This window comes from Odocoileus virginianus, chromosome 8 (genome assembly GCF_023699985.2).
Source record: "Odocoileus virginianus isolate 20LAN1187 ecotype Illinois chromosome 8, Ovbor_1.2, whole genome shotgun sequence".
In the NCBI taxonomy this organism is placed as follows: domain Eukaryota; kingdom Metazoa; phylum Chordata; class Mammalia; order Artiodactyla; family Cervidae; genus Odocoileus; species Odocoileus virginianus.
The window spans coordinates 65,101,632-65,108,821 of record NC_069681.1 but is presented as its reverse complement, the minus strand read 5'-3'; the positions used below and the strand labels follow the sequence as shown (position 1 = coordinate 65,108,821).

The 7,190-nt window shown below is 34.9% G+C and overlaps 1 pseudogene; it reads left to right on the top strand.

Annotated features, from left to right (window-relative positions):
- The first annotated feature begins 2,255 nt into the window (after window positions 1–2,255).
- On the top strand, window positions 2,256–2,868 carry LOC139036252 (ADP-ribosylation factor-like protein 6-interacting protein 1 pseudogene; annotated as a pseudogene).
- Window positions 2,869–7,190: the final 4,322 nt, after the last annotated feature.

Below are 7,190 nucleotides of genomic sequence, written 5' to 3'. Positions count from 1 at the left end.
ACCAGGTGCGAGCACTTCATATTTGTTGCATTAGGTAATGTAAGTTACTTAGGTAGGATTCAATAGTGATTATCTCTTCCAATATTCATGCACTTAATTATTTAATTAATAGATTACATTCTTTCCTACAGAAATATAATTTTGTGCAGAATTTGAATATTTTATAGTGATATCATTATCATTATCAGATTAATAATAATCATCATTAATTTATTTCAAGTTGCTTTTGTGTGTGTGTGTTCTTGTCTTCCTGGCCCCAAGAAATGAAGAAAATGACAGAAATTGAATTGTCCTAATTGCTAAAGTGGATGAATACCCAAATATGAGAAATCAAGGTGGCTTCTTAAGGTTTTGGAGGGCCTGACAGTTAATCTTCTTTGTCCCAGATATAGGATGTTTGCTTTTCACCAACCCTTTTACCATCACCACCCGTCAGACTTGAGTGAGACCCACTAAATCAATTAAGGAAAATTGAAAATGACCTAAGCAACTCCTATTGTAATAGCTAGAACAAATTAAATACAAATTCAGTAAAATAAAACTCCATCACAAAATTGGCTTGAAATAATAGCAACAATTGGTAATACTGATTATAATCTAGAAATGTGCAGCCCTTTGATGGTCAAACCATTCTTAGAATCTACTAACATCCTTTTTTTTGGTTTTGTTATCTTTTAAATATTTATTTATTAAAACTACACTGTGGGAGACCTGGGTTCAATCCCTGTGTAGGGAAGATCTCCTGGAGAAGGAAATTACAACCCATCCCAGTATTCTTGTATGGACGGAAGAACCTGGTAGGCTACAGTCCAAGGGATCGCAGAGTCTTCACTTTCACCTTTCACTTTATTGTAACTAAGACCTGTGTTTGGTCTGTGTTTGCTTTGTTCTGCTTTGAAATATTAATTTATTATAACTAAGATCTGTATCAGGTCTTAGTTTCAGCACACAGGCTCTTGATTGTGGTGCACTGGCTTCTCTCTAGCTGTAGTGCACAGGCTCAGTAGTTGCTGGATGTGGGTTCTCTGGTTGCCCTGTGGCATGTGGGTCTAAGTTCCCCAACCAGGGATTGAATCCACATCTCCTGCAATCGAAGGTGGATGCTTAGCCACTGGGCCACCAGGGAAGCTCTCCTTTCCTGTTTTAAGCCTTGGCTCAGCATATTGAGTCAGAGAAGGAAATGGCAACCCACTCCAGAACTCTTGCCTGGAAAATCCCATGGAAGGAGGAGCCTAGTAGGCTGTGGTTCCTGGGGTCACTAAGAGTCAGACACGACTGAGCGACTTCACTTTCACTTTTCACTTTCATGCATTGGAGAAGGAAATGGCAACCCGTTCCATTGTTCTTGCCTGGAGAATCCCAGGGATGGGGGAGCCTGGTGGACTGCCATCTATAGGGTCGCACAGAGTCGGACACGACTGAAGTGACTTAGCAGCAGCAGCAACAGTATATTGAGTAGAACACATATATCAATTATATTGGCATAAAATTCCTTAAAATCCAAGGACTTTCACACTGCATAAGAACCCCTGGGGTCTTTTGAGTTAGGAAATAAAGTAGTTTGAAAGTGGAAGACAAAGAAGAGGAAAACATAGGAAGAGGAAATATCACGTTACCCTGTTTCCAGAATTGTGCTACCTAATCTTGATCTGTTGAACTAAAATTCTTTAAACATTTAAAATGTGTCAGGTCTAGGCAAGGCCCTTAATAAAACTAGTTACCGAAAGGGAAACTCGATAGACTTGGGGCCAGCCTTCTAATTCACTTATGGCCTTTTCAAATATTATTTGAAACTGGAAAAGTTCTGTATATTGATTTCAACATGTACACAGTAGGAAAAAAAATAGTACCTATTTGTAGGGCTATTATGGAAAGTAAGTATATAAATTGGTTTCTGAGAAATATTAAGAATTATAAAAGTGATGCAATTATTATTAAATTATTCTCATAACATATATACATGTTATATATAATGTTAATATTAACACCATTGTGTCATTGTTGTTGCTATTGTTTTTGTTGCAATAAGAACATCGCAGCTCAGGAAGATAAAGCATTTCATCCAAGCTCAAATAGTCATACAATATAAAGTTTAAGTTTGAAACCAGGATATAGGAATATAAAATCCATCTTCATGAATTGAGCTTCAAAATGATCCTTTGGGCTAGGGGTGCGGCGAGGGAATCTGCGGAGGAGTAGATTGGTGGCGTCCTGTGCTCGCTGAGACTGCACCTCGAGAACTATGGTGGAGGATATAATCGCAGCACCAATCTGCTGGCTGCAGAGACTGCAAGTCTGGAAGAGCAGCTGCAAGGATGGGGAGAAGTGATGCTGATGGCAGATAAAGTCCTCCAATGGGAAAGAGCCTGGTTTCCACCTGCCATCACGGGTGTGGTTTCTTTGGTGTTTCTATCTACTATCTAGATTCATCTGTTCTATCTGGTGTTTCCTCTTTTGTTATGTTATTGTGCTTGGCTGACTACCTTGTTCCCATTCTAGCACCTAGAATTTTTGGCTCCAATAAATGGACCACTAAGCAACAGCAAAGATTCCATGAAATTTGCAGCAATCTAATAAAAACGCGACGCAGAGCTGTGGGCTGGTGGAAACGCCTCTTTACACTAAAGGAAGAAAAGCCTAAAATGTACTTCATGACCATGATCGTTTCTCTTGCTGCGGTTGCTTGGGTCGGACAGCAGGTCCACAACCTCCTTCTCACCTACCTGATAGTGACTTTCTTACTTTTGCTTCCTGGACTGAACCAACATGGAATCATTTCGAAATACATTGGAATGGCCAAAAGAGAGATAAACAAGCTTCTGAAACAAAAAGAAAAGAAAAACGAATAAAGCATTTGCTTTATTCAGTGTGAGTAATGGGGTATACATTGTCCTTGGGAACAGTGTCTGTTATGCTGTTGGGATACTAAAATGTTACAGAAAATAGCTCTCTGCTGTCCCTTGGTCTGCCCTTAGTAGAAATTCTGACTTGTCAAGTAAGGCTTTATGCCCAGTGTCTTCATGGGTGTGTTCTTATCAGCTGGCCTTAGATGGACAACTCTTCATTTCCTCAGCTTGGTTTTTTGTCACCCAGGGTTAACTGAACTCTTAAACTTTTAAAATAACACCACTAAAGTGGTGAACTTCACCCTTTAGTACAGTTAACAGTGACTTGGGATAACTGTTCAAGTTGATCTTTTTTTAAGCTGGATACAGGATAGTGGTCTGTGGTTTCAGGAAGCTCATTCTATCATCTGCTTCCACGGTCTGCCTAAGAAACTGGCTTCATGAATATAGAGACTAAGTTTACTACTTCTGATAAAGAGACCAATGAAGAATCATTCCTCATTCTGTTTCGATAGTGTGGGAGAAGCCTCATGGAATAAGATGAAACTCACTCCATGTCTTAGCATGTGTTTTCTCCCTTGTGCAGAATTTAGCAGTTTGTGGGTAACATTGATCCTTCCTCTCAAATGGGGACTCTGACAGGAACTTTCAGAACTCTTGTTCCTCGAACACTTAAACTTGAAGCTAGTACATCCTCAAAGGCTTTTTAGTAGCAGGCTTACAGAAGTTGGTATTTAGGACTTTTAAATTTCAGATTTTCGGTTAATTGGAGCTAAAGTCCATAGTAGGTTAAGAGTCATGTCTATGATCTTCACTCCAAGACCAGCCAATAAAGGACAAAGTCTTCCTGTGTTGAGTCAAGATTCACTTCAGTAGAAAATAGCCTTATCCGACTAATTTTTCAAGACCAGAATAAGCCTTTAAAGATAAGTCTCAGGAGTCTCCTTTTATGGTAACACTGGCTGCTTTTAGTCCCCATAGATGGAGTAGTTGAAATCTGTAGGAATGGACCTCTGAGGGCTGGAAATGTGACATATTTGGGAACAATTCTTAAACTGATTAACTAGCTGTAATATAGTTTTGTGAATTTATTGCACTGATGCTGTGAAACCTGGACCTTGTGGTATACCAGTCCCTAAATTAGTGTTATTTTCTCCCCTTCAATATTGCTGTAAACAGCGGCACTGTGTAGCATGTTTGACTTTTTTAAAAAAATATTTCATCTACAAACTACCATAATTTACACGTGTTTCCTCATTGTATATAAGCTTGTCTTCCTATCCAGATTTTGTGTGTGTGTGTTCTACCAATTAACTACTTTTGCAATTTTAATCCTGTATTATTTCTTCTACTTTGTTAAAAGGGGAATAAATGAAAAAGCTGGAAAAAAAATAAAATGATCCTTTGATTATTTGTCATTCAGTAATAGAATCTATTTATATATCCATTCAAACAACCTTCTGGTAAATGAACTAATTAACACATTTAGCAGGAATAAGTCTGATGGAAACAGGTATATTTAATGCATTAATGCATTTGCTATGGGGAATACATGTAAATCCATGGCTAATTCATTTCAATGTATGACAAAAACTACTGCAATGATGTAAAGTAATTAGCCTCCAACTAATAAAAATAAATGGAAAAAAAATAAAATAAAGAAAGAAAGAAAGAAAAATAGCCTCAGGGAGATTTTTAAAAAATAAATAAATAAAACTTTAGTTCCTCCTCTATCATCACAGTAGAGAATTTCTCTAAACATTTGCTTCATGTATATTAACTAAGCTTCAACTGATATTATGACTCACTCTTCATAGTATTTCTCAAGAAATCAATTGGCACTTTTTTTTTTTACTTTGCCCTGACCATATTCCCTAATAAATAAAACTTGTCTTTTTCAAAGAATTTGAACAACTAAGACCACTGTACCAATATTCCTTGAAATTGACTTATTTTGAAAAAACATAAAGTTGGTTGTTTCCCATATCTTCTTTGATTTCACAGCCTTAATTGTTCTAGATGCTCTGCCTTTATTCATTCCTAAAGAGTATATATTTTTCTTGATAAAGAGAATTACAGATTATACCATGACTATTACCTATATATTTAGTCTTAGAATTTAGTCTAGGACAAATTCTCAATCTACAAAAAAAAAAATGAATAAATAAATAAAAATACAAAACAACAACGGACACCAGTGCTAATCAATGTTATGCAAGGAGACATGCAAAATTTGCTTCAAACTTATGTTAAAGAAGATGCATATGAAAATACTTAAGTGCCTTAGAAAAGTAATTTGTCTATACTACCTTTATAAACATTTACTGACTAAAATGAAATATGGTGAATGTGGGTGTGAGAAAATACTGACAAGAAAGAATTAAAGCATTTTTGCTGTAGGAAATAAGTATATAAAGAAACTTACTGTATAAATACCTATTAAATCTAATTTTTACTATGCATAAATTTGTTAAATCATGTGATGAATTTGATGTCTGAAACATTTATTGCCAGTCTTAATATTACTAAAAATCACAAATAAAAAAAATCACATCATAAATTTCTCACAGTAAAAAAATAATTTTATATAAAATAAAAGTGGGCAAAAGCTGGTTATAATTGAGAATGAACTTTAATATAACTTTGAGTTATAATTCTTGATTATATAATACAATTAAGGATTTATATTTGGTGCTATTTTTAAATTGAAAGATTACTTTTCTACTAAAGAAAATTTCTTGCTTTCTGTTTGTTTTCTTTTACCATTCAGGTTTAACTAGAAATGTTCCTAAATGTACCCATTAGATATACATTTAGTGATTAAAGCAGTGAATTTATAAATTTAGAGTGAAAGATAGTGAAGTAGAAATTCTGAGAAACTAGCAAATAGAACATGTACAAAAATGAGTATGTAGTTTAAGTCAGAAATGGTTATATGCTAGTAATAGAGAAAAAATGAAAAAAAAATACCCTGATATTATATATTTAACCAAAATATTATCAGTCTTTCTAAAAACCTTCCCTTTTTAAAATTTACCATTTACCTGTATTGAAACCTATGGTTATATCATTCTTTAGTCGAGTATCTTGTCAAATAAATATATAATGCCTTAAGAAAACACCTAATTATCTAGAAATCTTATCACTTTTATTTTTGCTTATACTTTTAATGCAAAAATAACATGCTATAGCCTAGGTAAGTAATAGTTAGTCATTCAGTGATGTGACCCCATGGACTGTAGCCTGCCAAGTTCCTCTGCCCTTGGGATATTCTTAGCAAGAATACTAGAGTGGGTTGTCATTTCCTTCTCCAGGTATTACAGGCTAAGCATAACATTAAAAATTGTATTTTTTTTTTTCTTTCGTTCAGTTCAGCTTATTGGAATTTTTTTCTAAGGCCAGGAGTATAAAAGATGTTTGGTTTTATTTGAATATTAAAATTGATGTATCAGTAAAATTCATGTTTTGCTATTTAATAAAACAAAATTGCCTGCATTAAATGTCTAAAACTGTTCTAACCTCTGTAACAAGACTATCATTCAGGGAGAAAATCTGCAAATATATAAATGATGAAATAAGGTAATGAAGACATCATTTTGGTTCACATATTATTTGTCCACATCCATTAATATTTTGAACCACCAAGTAGTTTCAGTTGCATCCAAATATATATCTACTCACAATGATTAGCTCAAGAAAACTTCAAAAAAGGCCATATCACACTGAAAAGTCATTCATGCTCTGTTCTTCCTGTTTGGCCTCCTTGGGCCTTAAAGTGTTTATTCTGGAGATCTCTCTTCTCCTTGTGTATTTTGCCTGGATATCCATAACTCCACAGCTGACCTTCTTCATCATAGCCACTTATCTTTTTAAAGATATAAATCTTACATTTACTGAATATTTCTATATCCAATAGAAACTTAACATATTCTAACTATGTTAGTATTTCTTTTAGGATAATTATTCCTTTTGTTAGCGTTATGGTTGTGTAATCACATAGTTTTTGAGTGAAATGTTCCAAAACCACTTTTCTCATTAGACCTCATAGCTTAGGACTGAAAATTTACAGGATGCAATTCATTTTTTAGTAATTTTTTTGTGCATTGAGTTGCAGCAGAAATGCTCGTGGTAGACATAAATGTAGGGGGATTGATTCAAAATGGTGGAGTAGAAGGAAATATGCTCACGTGCTCATGTAAGAGTACTGAAATCACAACTGTCAACAGGAGAATGCTGGAACCCATCAAAAAAGACTTCCCATGTCCAAGGACAAAGTAGAAGCCACAACAAAATGGTCAGAAGGATGCAATCACACTAAAATCAAATGCTGTAATTGCTAGGTGG